The sequence below is a fragment of the Lynx canadensis genome, chromosome B3, assembly GCF_007474595.2.
Source record: "Lynx canadensis isolate LIC74 chromosome B3, mLynCan4.pri.v2, whole genome shotgun sequence".
Classification (NCBI taxonomy): Eukaryota; Metazoa; Chordata; class Mammalia; order Carnivora; family Felidae; genus Lynx; species Lynx canadensis.
The window spans coordinates 44816259-44834912 of record NC_044308.2 but is presented as its reverse complement, the minus strand read 5'-3'; positions in this window follow the sequence as shown (position 1 = coordinate 44834912).

The following is an 18654-nucleotide window of genomic DNA, read 5'->3' as shown; positions in this document are numbered from 1 at the left end:
GGTAGTATCCTGACCTTCTTCAGGCGAAGGCGTGGCGTCTTCTCTAAGCAGAGCAGGCCTTGCCCCCACCCCCTCGGCCGTCGCGGACTAACGCCTGCGCAGGCGTCCGCCGGGAGCCCTGTATTCCAGCAGACCTGGCGGCGCTTACTCGCGTGATGGCGTTACTGGGTGCTCGAGTCTCAGAGAGCCTTTTTTACACTCTTTATTTTGGCTTTATTGATCAATACAATACATTTGTAGCATAAAATGGAGACAAATAGGGGAGGAAAAGTACTCGAGGCCTCATTTTGGGGAACTAAACTTCAGAAAAACCCTTGGCAAAATTCTCGAGGCTGAATAAAACAGTGCTGCCCCGAACACAGGGAGCGATCAGATTAGTGTTTTGGATTAACAGTTAGTTGTGGACCATGCTCTAGTAAGATAAAACAAAAATATTAGACACATTTTATTATTAGAGTCAACAGCCATACAATTACTTGTAAAATTACTATAAAGTTTTCCAAACGCTTACTCTAATTTTCTGCACCTGTCTCACCGTGGATCGGTAACAATCAGTTCTCTGAAGGGCCCAGCTCTCTATAGCGTCAAGGAACTAAGATTATTTGGAGAATATAATAATCTCTCTCAAGAAATTTCATCCAGTAAATCCCTACAAAGGCTCGACGGTCAACTACTGGGCAGTGTATTTGTGAATGGGGGGAGGGTGGTTGAGGGGAACAGAAAGCTCAAAAATTTGAATCATTGACCCAAAATGCAGCTCCCGGGTTTACACTGTTTTGGCAACATTTACTGACCGTTGGCAGGTGGTTAAACTCTGTGTCCCATCTATAAAAATAAGGAAAAAACAACTTCATAGGATTTTTGTAAGATAAAGTCATATTTCTTAGAATAGTGCTTGACATACTGTAATCATATATGTTAGGTATTATTCCCCCTAAATAGCTGGCAGAGAAAACAAAACTTACCAACTGGTACACAGAGCTTTAAACAACGTCTTGGATCATGCTTATGTATGCGATTCCATCTTCAGTTACAGATTTTTCATAGTTCCATAGTTTGCTTATTTCAGTCCCGCAATGAGTAGCATTCCTCACAGGGTGGCAGCAAATCATTTGAAATCATATACAGTTATGTGATTTGGTTGTTGTTGTTTTGTTTTGCAATCTTCAGTTTCTATTTCATTTCAGTAACTTCACTGTTTAATAAGCTCGGTTAGTGTTTCCTTTAGTTTTGAAGAATCCATTCTACGAGTTATCTTTTTATCCCCATCTCATGAATTATCCATACTTATTGCTGAAACATTAGAAACTATAAATAAGGCAAAAAAGATAGTCACTGCTAATACCTTTATGCATATCCTTTCAGATTTTTGTATACATATACCTATATAAATAGCACATACATGTTTTTATAAAAAATGAGATAATGTATCTAATAGTTTATAATTTTTTTTTCATTTAAAAATATATCCTGAACTCCTCTTCAGGTTGGTAAGTATATTTCAACACCATCGTTTCTATTTTGGGTAACTTACATATTAACAATTCCTTATTGAACATTTATGTTACTCCATTTTTTTTTGATAATGAAAAAACACACTTCACAGAATGTACAAAAACATCAAAAACATAAGACTAACTGATTTTCAAACAAGATACTAGTTATATTTTCAAATAATACGCTCAGTATATTTTCCTTCAACTTTTAGGTGACATACCTTTAAGCAATGGATCCAACTGTTAGCCTGAAAAAAGTATAATTAAGACACAGTTTTCCTTGTGTTTGCAGATTTTTTTGGACAATCTTTAGTATATTTTTACAATCACTTGTTGTCTAGTATGGGTGTCCTTGAATAGGTATTTAGAATATTTAGACTCTTAAAAATTGAGGGGTGCCTGGTGGCTCAGTCGGTTGACCATCCAACTTTGGCTCAGTTCATGATCTCACGGTTCATGAGTTCAAGCCCCGCATCAGGCTCTGTGCTGACAGCTCAGAGCCTGGAGCCTGCTTCAGATTCTGTGTCTCCCTCTCTCTCTGCTCCTCCCCTGCTCACACTCTGTCTCTCTCTCAAAAATAAATAAAGATAAAATTTTTTTGAAAAAGAATTGGAAAGTAATTCAGAAGAAAAAAGTGTGGCTTCCAGACCCGAAGTAAAAGATACCATTTGGAAAGTGATACATTTGGTCAGAACCACCATCAGCCATTTCCTTGTGGTTTTCAGCTTTGGTGTTATGTTTAAATAGGCTCTCCTGGGCACCTGGGTGGCTCAGTCAGTTAAGCCTCTGACTCAGTTTCAGTTCAGGTCATGGTCTCTTGGTTTGTGAGTTCAAGCCCGCATTGGGCTCCGCGCTGGCAGTGCAGAGCCTGCTTGGGATTCTCTCTCTCTCTCTTCTCTCTCTCTGCCCCTCCCTGGCTTGTGTGCTCTGTCTCTCTCTCTCTCTCAAAAATAAAAAATAAAAATAAAAATAAAAAATTGGCCCTCCTCACCCTAAAATTATACAAGTAGTTAATAATTGTTTATAGTTTCATCTTTTTAAAAAATACAAACATTAAATTCAATAGGAATTTTGTAATATATGCTTATGATACGAGGTAGGGAATCTGATTTTTCCCACACTGACAAACTAGTTCACTTAACATCATTTATTGAATAATCTGTTAATTCCTGAACTTGACTAGGACTCATTCAAATGAAAGTTTACCTTCAAAGATGTCATCTTAGGTTACCCACTTCATTCAAGTGTCCATTCACAAACCTTTCGCCAGACCTTTGTATACATTCACAAACTGTCACTGAACAAACTTTCACTGAACAATATTATGAGTCAATACTGTCGGTCCCTAAGGGTACAGGTAATAAAGACACAGTGTCTGCCTTCAAGGAGCTCAGAGACTAGTCAGGGAGAGGGGCAAAGGAACCCAGTAAAACAACTTGGTGGACTGAGGTGATATTGGTACTTCCAAAGGACAGCTAAATAGAAGGGAACTGAACAGATGGCTGGAGAGGAGTAGGAGGTGGGGTCAGTAAAGGAAGACTTTTGGAAGGAGGTGATCTCGAGCTTAGTAGTAAAAGGAGAATCTTCTGAGCAGAGGTAATGGCATGTGCAAATGCACGGAGGCTTCTAGGAACCGCACATCGTTCTTCACGACTGGAGCCCAAGCTGTGGGAGGATGAGTGGGTGTGAAAGGCCAGTAACAAAAATAAGCCATCAAAGGCCAGATGAAAGGGGAGGTTTTTTTGATGCTAAGTATTTGTTCAGAGCCAATATAATGAGCAACGTGGAAAAGCAATCAATTATTACTTTATAACTGTGCTCCAAAAGAAGAGATTGAAACATGTCCCTCGCAATGACAGCATTATTAAGTTCTGAGAGAACCACTTTGAAAGCGGCAATATTCATTTGAAAATATACTTCAGTACGTGTGTTAAGATCATTCATGTTACTTTGTCATACTTCATCTATCAAAACAAAAGCACTTAGCCAAAATAGGCTTGCAGAGTGCTGAGTCTATACCTGCTTCTCGCCCTCACTGCAACCTGGGATCAGAGAGGTAGGATGTGAGATGACGAAGAAGACATTTCAGACAATGCTAGGAAAATGCTTGTGTAAATTCAAATTTTAGAAGGCAGAATGTACATTAAACAAAACTCTTGAATAATACTGCCCTCCCCACTGTATAATTTTATAGGCAGATTGTTATTCTTGCTTATGAGCGTAGAAACTCAGTGATGTTCGGCAGCTCACTCATAATTTTTGAAAAAAATGTGAAGTCTCCTTTTCACGTGGGCTGAAGACGTCTTTGCTGGTTGAGCTTGAGGGTAAAACTGGATACAATTATGTATTCATTTAATTATTCATAACTTGAGACTGCGATGCAAGTATATATATTTTTTTCACTTATTCACTTTATAAAATTCTAAACTAAACCCAGCAGCAGTTTTGTCTTTGGCATGGTGACAAGTTTCTTTCTGACAATGAACCAGTAAAAGAAATAATTCCAGAGAGAATTGATGCTTCCCTATTTCTGAAAATGAAATCGGACGGCACACATATATTACACATCACTGTTGCAAGATGCTTCCACATTTCACAGAGCCCAGCACATGTTTTTAAGAAATGTTTCCATATGCAGAATTAGACTATGGCCATTTAGGAGGAAAACGAGGTTAATTTGCCAGAGAATTTTAGTCCACAGGACTTTAAGTATTCATCTCATTCAGGGAAATAGGTTATGGATTGAAGTCATGTGAGAGCAAGAGCTCAGATCTGGAGAAAGTCATGTTTGTTGAAGATGAGACAGGATATGCATTTCATTCAACGTAAGTAAGAAAAGTCTAGTGCTACTTTCAAATGCTCATCAAAACTAATACTGTGAACAAAGAGTCCACATTCAAGTCCTCTGTGAAACTGTTTCTGCAACGTCATGAAAGAAGTAACAAATAGGAGTTTACAGGTATCTGAGGATATACATTTTATGATCTAAAAGAACAAAATCTGGACAAATCATAGCAACAACTAAACTGGACATCATGGTTGACATTTGGAAAGAATGTCACCTACCCTGAACAGGGGTCATTATGAAAAACCACTCCCCTTATTAATTAATGCTCTTGCAAAAGTACTGAGACATAGTATCCCCGTGCTTGGTTTATTACTAAAGTAAAGAGTAGCTTTGAAGAGAGCAGGAGATTTGACTCTTCTTTGTCTCAGTGTGGCATCTATATTTGGAAACATGCAAATAAGTGATAGCTTCCAATTAGGAAAAAAGCAGTTTGATTGACTGATTGATGATGATGATGATTTTTACCAGTGATAATTTTTTTCAAATTCTTCCTGGGCTGGGTAAATAAAAGTGAGAATTTTCTAAGGTCATCCAGACTAATACAAAATTAGATATAACACTGTCATTCACCAATGCCTTTATCATTTATTCTGCATCTTTAGAGTCAAAATGCAGTCTTATTTGCTTTAACAAAACAAGTGTATTTCAAAATGCACAAAGAGTTGTTGGGCCAATTGGGAATTACATGCTACTTAACAAAGCAAAGTGCTAACATGGCTCTATGTAAGGCAAATGCACTTTTATTTAATTTCACACAAATATAAACATTAAAAGGTGACATCATCTGGTTCACTATTGCAATAGGCTGTATGTCCTACAAATGTATTTCCAAAAATACTTTACTTCCTAAGAGTAACTACCTCAACTGAGAGAATCTAGATCATTATGTATATTTTAAAACAGTGCAGGTAAAACGTACTAACTCAATTCTTTTTAATGAATGTCAGTACAATGAGGAGAAAATATTAATATTGTAACATTATTTTTCATTTACATGGTTCCCTTAGGATACTTAAAGCAATACTTTTTTTTCCCTATATAATTGCTAAAGCACCAAACAGTACTCACTGAGAAAAAGTAGGACACTTTCCAGTTTCAGGTATGTATGTATGGAATGGGGAGACATGAAAGACAGAAGGTTACCATGAATTATCAGCTTTAAAAGATCCTTAGTCTCTACAATTCTAGATTTTTTTTGAATGGAATACTAATTTTTCAGCAGGTCACTCATTAATGTGAGGGACTTTTCATATACATAGATGGGAGATGCTATTCCATTACACAATGCCCTTACTCAAGCACTATTTACAAAAATTGTATCTAGTAATCTTGGTGTGCAGTTTGGGATATGAGAGAGTGTGGGGCGAATTTAAATCAATAAGATGACTAATGCCTGAAATTACATTATTAGTCTTTCTTATTTAGCTTATGACACTGATTCATGTTAAAATGCAATTATTTTTCATAGAGGGTTTAACACATAAACTTTACGTTAAAATGGAAGGCCAGGGACTGGACGGGGATTAGGAGAGGCATTCTAGTCCTTACTCTGCTACAGTCTCTGTGACCTTGGGAAAGTTCTCTGTCTTCTGCAGATCTTCAATTTCCTTGTCAGTAACTAATGGGGTATCCAAGACTCATTTTGCCTCATTTTTATTATTTTGCTGAAAGCCGAGCTTATCGTTTCCTTAAATTTTAGAAATTCACTCAAATGTTATATGGGTGCTTAAGTACAAATACCTGAAAATTACACACCTTCATATTATTGTCTGCCTTAGAAAAAATTGGCATTAAAAAACCCCAATCCAAGTACATACATAAAACCCATGCCAGATAATAGGAAAGACACTTTAAAGAATCTGAATATTTACCAGGGATATTGGTATTTACAGTTTGCAGGTTTGCACAATACAGTAGATAAAGCCCTGAACTCAGAATAAGCAGATTTCCTTTAAAATTCCAGCCAGACCATTGAAGATCTCCCCCACACTCCATATGCAGTATGTATTCTCTAAGACTAGGAAACAGGCAACGGCAAATGAAGAAAAAGACAGTAGTCTCAGGGAGTCTTCAGGCACTGCCTTGAAGGGATCACTTTTGTTTAAGGACCGTTCTGACAATAAGGAGTTCCTTCAAAGTTTAGTTTATGAGACTGCCTCTTATAATAGTTTTTGCTTTCGTTCTTTAAAGAAATTTTTTTAATGTTTATTTTTTGAGAGAGGGAGAGACAGCGTGAGCAGAGGAGGGCCAGAGAGAGAGGGAGACACAGAATCTGAAGCAGGCTCCAGGCTCCGGGTTGTCAGTACAGAGCCCGCCATGGGGCTCGAATCCACGAACTGCGAGATCATGACCTGAGCCAAAGTGGGTCACTGAACTGAGCCACACGGTCAGTTCTTTAGTCCTTTATCTGACGTGAAGGGACAGAGGACACATGCTGAAATGAAATCACTTGAAACCTGTCCCTCTTTTTCATTTTAATAATTCCTTTTGTGATTTGACTATTAAAAAAGACATTCTCTAGCAGGCCAATTTCTTGGCACAGCTATATATTTTTTAAAGTATTAATAGGAATGTATATAGTTTTCGGTTCTTAGAGTATATTTTCTAAAGGTGTCCCGGGAGCCTTGGAAATAAGGGGTCTTTTTGTTAAATTAGTAAATCTAGCAAAAAAAACACAAAAATCTCATTTCAATTTATTTCAGAACAAAAAGTCACAGGCCGTGGTCTTCACTGCCCATCTTCCCCCACATCCTCATAAATTGATTAATTTTTGATCTAGGAAAGAATAATTCATTTTTATCTTCATTTAATTTTAATAGTCAAGGAGTAGTCTATAGAGATTGAATAAATTTAATCCTTCTGCAATTAGTGTCAAATGAATTCTTCCTGGATGTGGATAACTAAAGAAATACAGACCCTCCCACACACCGACAGAAACCTTTATCACAGGTTTAATGTTTCATGTCAATGATCCTACTTGAAAGGAAGCTTGTCTTGTTTTCTCTCCTCCCTTTCTGTCCTCGTTAATTGTTTGTTTTTAAACCTAAACTTTCTCTCAGCTTCTCTGAGAACTGTAGTCTTCACTGGATCGACCACATGATCCCACAAGGATAACATTCTGCCCCTGACTTGTCTCTTCTGGGTAGAGGAATTAAATTTTTCCCCTAATCCATTTTACAACCACATAACTTCTGTGGGATGCTCCAGTGAGGATGATAGGGTCAGACCTCACGAGAAAGGTCTGGATGTGTTCTGTGCACAGCAAGCGGATAGGATTATTGTTAAGTAACCAGTGGCTGCACACAACACGATCCATTTGGATCATCTCAGATTTGTCACCCAGAGGTGCCTTTTCCGAGCAGGAATGTTGTCCTTCCTATGGGGGAAGCCCAGACACAAAAAGCCACCAAGCACATCAACATCCAAAACATCTTAAATACCCTTTCTTCTTTCTTGCCTTTAAAATCAACATTTGAGTTTATAGGATTGGCATCTATATAGGTTTTATAATTAACCATCTTAATACATGAAGAATATAACAATCTAATACACCTCCTTTAATTTCTGGTGGAGTTATAAAAGCATACGGGCTATTACTAAACATGACTCATCAGGATTTTTTTAAAAAGATAATTTAGTTATCTCTTGTCAAGTCACTATTTAATGTTACTTTCTATATTTGCTGTGATAAGCATTAAAATCTGTATATTGGTTGATAAATCATTGTTTAGGAGTGTCTAAAGGGTTCAGTAAATTGTATGAAATTGCCATAGTGTAATAAATGGTTATTTGATAATGAATGAAATTGTTTGAAAATACTGTTAAAATGTCAAGTTTAAACATATAGATCATCACTCAAAAGGAAGGCAAACATGGAAACCACAGTGACATCATAAATATACGGCAATAAACACATTTATTTATATCGGGCAAGTTGTAGGTACTTTGTATAAATGTGTACAAATTGATATATGAAGTTAATTTCAATCTGTAAAAGTAATTGCATTGGTTTAACTTATTTAACTCTCCTTACAATAATATTTATTGCAGAAAAAGAAGGTAAAGAAATAAATGATGATAAATAGATAAAATACATAGGAAATGGGAATTGTTTTACAACTTAATTACACTGTCACATAAAATTATCACACAAATACACCAACCAGACAGCAGAAATACATTAAAACTCTATTATCCAATGCAGAGAACAGTTTTTTGTTGGCCTTTATTTCATTTGCACATTTAAAATAATTTTTATTTTTTTCTACCAGCATAAAATGCAAAACAATGTTGAAAGCAAAAAGAGTAAGTCAGGAACAAAATTTTTCTAAAAGAAATGTTCTGTTTTATACAATAGTGTGGAAAATTCACATAAAATCTAAGAAAAGTGCAGCAAAAGCATTCCCAATTCCCCACAATAGCTATAGTGAAGAAATGTAAATTGGGGAACTCAATAGAAAATAAAACTAATTGATTTGTTTTTAAAGATTTTAGTTTTTAATTTTTTAAGCTAACCTCTACCTGCACTGTGGGGCTCAAACTCACGACCCAACGATGGAAGAGTCACAGCCCTACCAAGGGAGCCAGCCAGGTGCCCTATTAGCTAACGGCTTGGTGAGACTGGCGCAGAAATCATAAGATGAGCACATAATTTAGTAGCTACTAAATCTTTAATGGCAAAACATTTCATTCTGGGCTAAGTAAATATATATGGCAAAGATTCACTGGTTTTTAAAAGTCAACTCAAATTCCCTAATACTTAGTAGGTATGTGCTAGATACTGGGGGTGTTACTTTGGCTTTGTCCAGGAAAGGCTGATCATCTAATAGGGGAGATGAGACATGTTCAGAAGAAATAAGGCATATTTGTTGATCTGTATATATGCTTACTTTGCTGTTAGTTTCTCAACCATAAATTGGGACCAGAGTATAGTGTCACAAAACTTTCCAGTAAAATTCTTAAAATTTGGTATCCATCGCCATCTTTGATATCTAATCCTAAAAATTCTGCAACACATTTCATATCTACTCTTGTAACATATTTAGGTTATTAGGGCAAAAATAATTTCATTTATTCTGTGGAAATTTAAAATTTATAATGAAAAGTACACAGTTTGGTTTGGGAAAAGTGAACATGATAATTAAACTAGTCAAAGAGAAACAGTCATTGAAGGGTTGGATGAGAATTAAAAATAATTACGAGAGTGAAAAGTTTAAAGGTTTAATGCACTTAGTAACAGAAAGTGATTCAAAAGCATATCATGCAATTTCTTTATGAGGGTCAAATATTTAACCATGGATAATAAACTAACTTTTTAGATGATATTTAGTTTTTATGAAACAAAGCCATATTTCTTTCTCAAATCTCATTTTTCTCAATATCCATTCAAATAGAAGGCAAATGTGTGGGTCTTTCACAGTCTGGAGGTTAAATAGGACCCTGTAAACACAATGCTTGGATCATAACAAATTGAATTTATTCTTCCAATTTGTTATAAAATGCCAAATGGGGAAGCATAAATAATGAAGGACCAATTGACCAGACAAGGCTTATCTGAAATTATGCCCTTTCCTAAATTTGAAAAAAAATCTCTGATAAATTCCTAATCACTGGTGTTTGAAACATCTCTAATACTATAGGTCTTACAGAGCCATTTTACAGTTTTGTCTGTTGATATGCATATGTACATATTTTCATTTTATATACATTTATGTATATGTTCTGTTACATGTACATTTCCACTGGGCAAATTTTTTTCCTAATAAGGAAATTATGGAAATACAGTTGTAACAGCAGTCAAATTGTTTCAAAATTTTTAAATGATAAAATAAGAATAGCCCACGGGCGCCTGGGTGGCTCAGTCAGTTGAGTGGCCAACATGGGCTCAGGTCATGATCTCGCGATCCGTGAGTTTGAGCCCCGCGTCGGGCTCTGTGCTGACAGCTTGGAGCCTGGAGCCTGTTTCGGATTCTGTGTCTCCCTCTCTCTGACCCTCCCCCGTTCATGCTCTGTCTCTCTCTGTCTCAAAAATAAATAAATGTAAAAAAAAAAAATTTAAAAAAAAATAAGAATAGCCCATTTTTAGTATGCTAAAAATCTAGTATTCCATTTTTATTGGAATAAAAATGAAAAGACTATTTTTAATAAGTCAAATTTAATGATGAGAAAAATGTCAACGTAATTCTTATCAGAGAGAGGTAGATCTGATTGTTCTTAGTGGCATGATATATGGTAATTAAAGAGTATTCTAAATCTTAAGGGTTTCTAGGCTCATTTTGACTTCAACTGGTGAATTCATTTATAAAAGAAAAGAAGTAGACATTGAAATAGGTAAAATACAATAATAAAAGTAATTCAAACATGACAGTTGAAAATGGAGGTGTTTAAAAAGAAAATTTAGAGTATCAGATATTGATGAGAGTACAATCATAAAATGTTATTCCTAGAACGATTTTCATCTTCCTATAAATTAAATAAATTGACTCACTTCTGAATGTTAGAGTCTTCAAAATGATATGTATATACTGAAAATATGATCTTTTTTATTGGCTATTGCTACAGAAAGGGTCATAAGTAATGCCAGCCATTAGTAGAATTTAGAAGATATCATTTATTATACTTCAGAATGGCCTGTTATAGACAATCGTTATTTAAGAAAATATTGAACATGGGATGTAGTTAATTTTAACATATTGGAAATATTGTTAATTTTAAATTCAAGTTCCTCTATTCTCAGAGGGAGCAGTGTATAATCTTTTAAAAAAATTTATATCCGTCTTAAGACAAAACTCAAGAAAGACAACGAACGTAGCAAAACAGAAATGCCTGCATCTCTCTGAACATATTAGATGCTATCGTACTAAAATAGAACTCTTTTGCTTTCGTTATTTTTTAAAAGATTTTATTTTTAGGTAGTCTCTACACTCAACCTGCAGCTCATACTCACCACCCTGAGATCAAGAGTCACATGCTCTACTGACTGAGCCAGCCAGGTGCCGCTGCTTTCATTTCTAACATCCTCTTAGCATTAATGCTTTTGCTGATGCTATTGTTCCTTCCTGCCCTACCATGACACCTATTTCTCATCTGACATGCTTTCCTACACTGTCATTTGGGTGCCTGGAGAAATTCTGTGTGTTTGCGTATGACATTTTAAGAAGAGAATAGGGTAAATCCTTCTTTTCTTTAAGATTAGAGACAGGCCTTAGAATAATCCATGCGCTCTGTTTATATAGAAATGACATTCAAGTCAGGTCAAATAAAAACAGGAAATTCCCAGTTGGGTCCACATTTACACCAGTAGAAGTATGAATATGGGAAGTGCCGCCTGGACCTTCCTAAGACTTGATCTGTCATAGATGCCTGTGAATGCCTATGGGTAGAGACCTAAGATATGGACAGTAGGGATAACACTGCCCATGGGCCTGTGTTTGGAGTGGTTCTAAATGTTTTCAGAGTTCAAGCAGCTGTTGCTATATGGCACCAGGGAGAGGAGAAGAGCGAGGAATGCTACCAGTTGGTGCTAAAAACAGACTGGAAGCCCTGGTCCACATTTGCAGAAATACACTGCCTGGACTTGGCAGGCCCTCCTTGCTTTCAGACCTCTTTCTCTTCTTGAACATGAGCAGTTGAAATATTTTCTTCCCTTCTTTTCCTCTTTAGTACAACAATTGTTGTTTTGGTCAGATTTTTATGTACAAATAAATTATTTTACTTAATACATATATACTTCTTGCTGAAGTTGGGGGGTAGGAGTTCAGAGAAGGACGATAATACATCCTGTGCTTTGCCCCCAGCCTTAAAAAGCTCTAAAGATCTGGACAGGGGCCTATTTCACTAGACAGATAATGAAGCTACTATGGAGTGCTTGTTGGTGTACTGTAATTTTTGTTTTCTTTTTTTCCTTAAGCCAGACTTATCAAGTATAATTTACATATATTAAATTTCACCCCATTTAGATGTCTAGTTCTATGAATTTTGAAAAATGTATATAGACTTGTAACCACCTTCACAGAAAAGATACAGAATATTTGTATTATCCCGACAAGTTCCCTTTTACCGGCCCTTACCGTAGCTGTTGGCCTTAACCCAGCACTGATTTATTCCTTGTCCCTAGAGTTTTGACACTTGAGAATGTCATGTAAGTGGGGTCATAGAGCATGTAGTTTTAGTTTGGCTTGTTTCTCTTAGCATGATGCTTTTTGAGATTTATCTGTGTTGTTGCATAGACCCGTAGTTGGTTCTGTTTTATTGCTGAGTAGTATTCCATTGTATAGATATACTATAATTTATCCTTCAATTGATGGATACTGGAGTTGTTTATACTTTTTGATGATTTTGAATAAAGCTGCTAGAACCATTTAAGTACAGGGCTTTGTGTGTATATATGTCTTTATTTGGGGGGGGGGGCTAAATACCCAAGACTGGTTTCTGGGTTGTAAGGTAAGTTTATTTTTTTTTAAATTTTTTTTAATGTTTTTATTTATTTTTGAGACAGGGAGAGACAGAGCGCGAGTGGGGGAGGGGCAGAGAGAGGGGGAAACACAGAATCCGAAACAGGCTCCAGGCTCTGAGCTGTCAGCACAGAGCCCGACGCGGCGCTCGAACTCACAGACCGTGAGATCATGACCTGAGCTAAAGTGGACGCTCAACCGACTGAGCCACCCAGGCGCCCCGGTAAGTCTATTTTTAACTTTATAAGAAACTGACAAACTGTTGTCCAAAGTAGCTATCTTGTTTTTCATTCCACCTGCAATGCATGTCAGTTACAGTGGCTCTTCCTTCTTCTTGGCACTTGACATTGTCAGTTTGTTCTGATTTGAGCCAGTCTAACAGTTAGTGAAGTGCCTTGTAATTTAATTACATCATTTCATGTCTATAACATTTGATCCAACGGTTCAATTCGGTGAAGTTTAAATGATTCTCTCCACAAGGAGTTTGTCTTTTAGTTGAGAACCTAATACAAACATACACAAAATCCAACGCAGTATTTCAACAATTGTCCAACTTACTAGCAAGAAAACTATCAGATGAAGTTCATGATTGATTTCCAGTGAGTTGTTCAGTTGACCATTGCTACAGCATTTAACCATCCCTGAATGTTTTTGTGGACACCAAGTCTAATGGATTCTTCCTTCACAATCTGTTACTAGTTTTTTGTTGTGGATTTTTTATTGTCGACATTTCAGGCCTTTATCATCTCATCATAGATTACTACAGCAATTTCTAACTGGTCTTGTGCCATCTAGATTCTTTCTACTATAATCAGACCTAAACACAGGCATTAAACTCCTCTACCTAAAATGGTATTCTGCTGTTGTGTAACAAATTACCACAAACTTAGCGGCTTAAAACAATGCTATTATTTGTCCACAGTTCTGTGGGGCAGAAGTCTAGACGCAGTGTTACTGGGCTCTGTGCTTAGTGTTCACAAAGCTAAAACCAAGGTGTTGACCAAGCTGCTTTCTCATCTGGACCTGGGGCCCTCTTCTGAGCTTACGTGGCAGAGTTCAATTCATTGTAGTGGTAGGACTCGGGTTCCCATTTCTTACTGGCTGTCAACTGGGAGATACTCTCAGTTCCTCAAGCCCACTCTCATTCCTTGACAGGTGACCTTTTTATCTTCAAACACTGGGATAGAAGTTCTCCCTCTCATCAAATCCTTCTTATGCCTCAAATCTTTCTTTCTAAACAGAGCCTAATCCCATTTAAGGGTTTACCAGATTAGGTCATGTCCACCCAGGATAATTTTACTTTTCTTACAGTGAACCATTTCATAAAACATAACCTATTTATGATTGTCATGTCCCATCTATGCTCAAGCGTAGGAATTAGACAAGGTGTATACGGCAGGGAAGGGGAATATTAATAAAAGGCAATATTGGATCAGATCTAGGTCAAGAAATTATATCTGTGTCCTTTCTCCTCCCCAGAGTCTCATTTCCCTATAAATTATATCCCTGGGCCAAAGGGTCCTTGAGCTTGAGTGGAGGAGCGCCACCCCAGTCACGGCTTCAAACAGTGAGAAGGGTTCTAGTCCCTCATTTCTTTTCAGGCACCTTACTCTTTGGTATTCTACAGAAGCTGAACCTCCTCAATATGCTTCCGGACCCAGAGTGCATGCCACAGTTTGGGCTCTAGTCATTGCACGGTTTTGAGCGGAGGATTGACATGATACGATATACATTCTAGAAAATTATTCTGGCTGCTGCCTTGAGAATAGGCTTTGGTGATCAGTGGTGCAGTTGAGGAAGCCAGAGTGGAGGCAAGGAGGTGAGCGAGGAGATGCTGTACTGACCCAAGTCAGAGATGATGGTGGCTTAGACCAACACGAGGAAAAGAATCAAGACGGCTGTGACTACAGACGTGAAGCAAGCAGTTAGAGGTGATCTGGCCTCCAGCACTAAGGTTAGAGGTCTACTGGACCAAAGGATCAGAGGTCCTGAAAAAGGATGGGGCTCTCTAAAACTGGACCGGATCATTCTGGGTTGGGAGTGATAAAGTGACCCCTTGGCATTGATGGTGGAGGAATAATTTAATCTAGACCCAGCCAAAGCTTCTGTTTCTGAACATTCAGTGCCATGTGCTTGCCTGCATCAGTCTGTGCCCAGCACTTCCGAGGGGGGGGGCTCTTTTCTGTGTGATACCCCTAGTTTAATCCTGTTACCTTGGCAGTTAGCCTTGGCATCCATAGCGCCCATGAGAAATCAAAGGATAATTCAGATTCATAACCAAAGTGTCATTTAGGGCATGTCTCTGTGCATAGAAAGTGAAATCAAATGTTGAGGCAATTATGAGAATTATTCAGGCAAAGACATTTCTTCTTCCCTTATATGGATATTTCATGAAAAATTTCTAGGCCTGTCATTAACTAGCTCATTACTTTAATTAACCACTTCATTATGTAAGTGTAGACACAGCCTTAAAATTATTTGTACTGTTTTTTCCTGTGTGTAAATAACAGCGGAGTAAAAAAATATTAATTTATGAATGTAATTGTGTAGGTGATCACTCCACATTTACTCAGCACTAGCAATTAGTGCATGCAAATCAGCTAAGACAAAAGTCTCTCTGATCCTATTCAGAATACAGGAAGAGTTAATTTGCAAGAATGCCTGTTTCTGGCCCATCTGATTCTCTAAAGTCACGTTCTTGCCTCTGAAAATCAGAAACTGACCACATTTGTTGTGTGCTTTCTGATCACTGTTAATGCCCTTGCAAACACAGGAAATAAAATGCTAACAAATCATCATCCATTACCTAATTATATTTACCTAGACAGATAAAGTTGGGGGGAGGGGGAAGAGTGGATCATATTTTTTTTTTAAAAAAAAGGCATTTCTCATTTGGCAAACAAAGATGAAATTTATAGCTTAATTATTCCTCATAGTGCCATACATAGAGCCTTTTCTGTTAAACATATCCAAGTCCCGAGATTTTTCTCCCAAAGAGGTGTAAAATGTGTGTTGATTCCCAATTAAATCAGTTCCCCCTCCAGTGGGGATAGTGCTAATGGGATTTAAACGTTCTTGAGGCTTCACTAGGGCACACATTAGGAAAAATCCTGACGTGGATGGAATATTGCTCCTTCAGCAACACAAATATCAACTAATAGAGAACTGTGCAACTACCTCTGACATCCTGCGTTGTGGAAGCTGCTTGAATTAGTCATTTTCACTAAAAATCATGCTTGTGGATGAATAGCAGCAGTTGATTTGTCTTGATCCTTGGACAATATTTGGACATTTATTTCTAGGTTGTTTATTTAAAAATGCACGATGCTGAAGTTTTATGAGATACACCCACAGGTCTGTGTAAACTGAGCTACATCCGCTGGCCACTGTGACCACATATATTATTAACTCTTTGTGTGCCATGGGAAGCACTCAGGTACCAGTCTCCCGAAGTTGAGAGCTGCTTTGAACAGGCATGGACTGCAGTGGTTTCCGGGAGATGAAGGTAGGTATCTAAATCCGCTTATTTAAAGTCAGTCAGAGAGACAGATACCACATGTTTTCACTCATATGTGGATCTTGAGAAACTTAACAGAAGACTATGGGGGAAGGGAAAGGGGGGAAAAAAGTTACAGAGAGGGAGGGAGGCAAACCATGAGACTCTTGGATACTGAGAACTGAGGGTTGATGGGAGGTGGGGAAGAGGGGAAAGTGGGTGATTGACATTGAGGAGGATACCGGTTGAGATGAGCACTGGATGTTGTATAGAAACCAATTTGGCAATAAATTATAAAATCAATCAATCAATCAATCCACTTATTTAATCAGGGAGGGGCTCGGTTCAATTTTTCTTCTCCCATTTGTTGCAATTCCTGGGTATCTCCACCAGAGGGAGCACGGTTAATGTTTGGAGAAAAAAAGCAAGTAGCCTTAAGCCTTACACCCTTACTACTCACGAAGGTGGTAGATAGCTTTTCTATCAGAGGCTGATATCTAAGTGCTAGCCACATACTACGTTTTTACAGCATTATTTTGTTATTTTTAATCCCTTCAGTTTAAATTACATTATTTATTTTTAAATAAAAAATAGTCATAAGTTTCAAAATTTCTACAGTACAAAAGTATACAGTGAAAACTCTCCCCGCTACATTTGTGCCCCAGCCTCTCAGCTACCCTCCCACATGCAACTAATGTTACCAGCTTTTTTGTGATGTGTCATTTCACAGGCATTTAATGGTATCAGTTTGTTTAGAGCTAAGTTATGCATATAAATGTAAATGAATACTTTCTTTCCTACCCTTTTAAAGATTCTAGTGTACTATACGCACAGTTCTGCATTTAGTATCTGAGAGATTGTTGCCTATGAATGCAAAAAAAGATGTTCTCCAATCCTTTTAATGATGTCATTGTACACATGTACTGTAATTTACCCTATCAGTTCCTTACTGGGGGACAGTTAGGTTATTTAAAAACTTCTGTGATTCCAACAATGCTACAATGACTAAGCCTATAAAAACATTACTTCTTTTTTTTTTAATATTTTTTTTAACGTTTATTTATTTTGGGGACAGAGAGAGACAGAGCATGAACGGGGGAGGGGCAGAGAGAGAGGGAGACACAGAATCGGAAACAGGCTCCAAGCTCCGAGCCATCAGCCCAGAGCCCTACGCGGGGCTCGAACTCACGGACCACGAGATCGTGACCTGGCTGAAGTCGGACGTTTAACCTACTGCGCCACCCAGGCGCCCCTAAAAACATTACTTCTTAAGAATGCAAGTTTACAGGGGCATCCAGGTGGCTCACAGTTGGTTAAGCATCCGACTTCAGCTCGGATCACGATCTTATGGTTCGTGAGTTCGAGCCCCATGTCAGGCTCTTTGCTGTCAGCACAGAGCCTGCTTTGGATCCTCTGTCCCCTTCCCTCTCTGCCCCCTCCCCTGCTCTCTCTCAAAAATAAACATTAAAACATTAAAAAAAATTTTTTTTTTTAACATTTATTTATTTTTGAGACAGAGAGAGACAGAGCATGAACGGGGGAGGATCAGAGAGAGGGAGACACAGAATCTGAAACAGGCTCCAGGCTCTGAGCTTTCAGCACAGAGCCCGACGCGGGGCTCGAACCCATGGACTGTGAGATCATGACCTGAGCCGAAGTCGGCCGCTTAACCGACTGAGCCACCCAGGCGCCCCTAAAACATTTTTTTTTAAATGCAACTTTACCTGTAGGATAAATTCTGAGAACTGGAGGACCTGGGTCAAAGAGTATATGTATGTATAGGGTATTTCTGATCATGGCACCATTTTACACACAAGGGCTCAGAGAAGTGGAGTGACTCACCCAAGGACACACAGTTATTAAACACTGAAATAGGATTCACACACATATATAATTTAAAGACAAACAATAGAGGGGCACCTGGGTGGCTCAATCAGTTGAGCATCCAACTTCAGCTCAGGTCATGATCTCGTGGTTCATGAGTTCAAGCCCCACATTAGGCTCAGCCTTGTTGTTGTCAGTCTGTCAGCTCAGATCCCGCTTTCAGATCCTCTGTCCCCCTCTCTCTACCTCTCCCCTACCTGCACCCTCACAAAAATAAATATTAAAAAAAATTAAGACAATGGATATGAATATTTAAACAAAAGAAATTATCTATTTAATGAGAATATATGCACATTAAATCAGCTTTTAATCATTTAAAAATAATACAGTGGTATTATAGGGAGAAGCATTGAAAAGAAAAGGAACATTCCTAATTCTATTACCCAGAGATAAACTATTAATTTGGGGGTACATATCCCTCCATTGTTCTTATTTACAAAATAGGATCCTATTTTAAATATTGCTTTATAATCTATT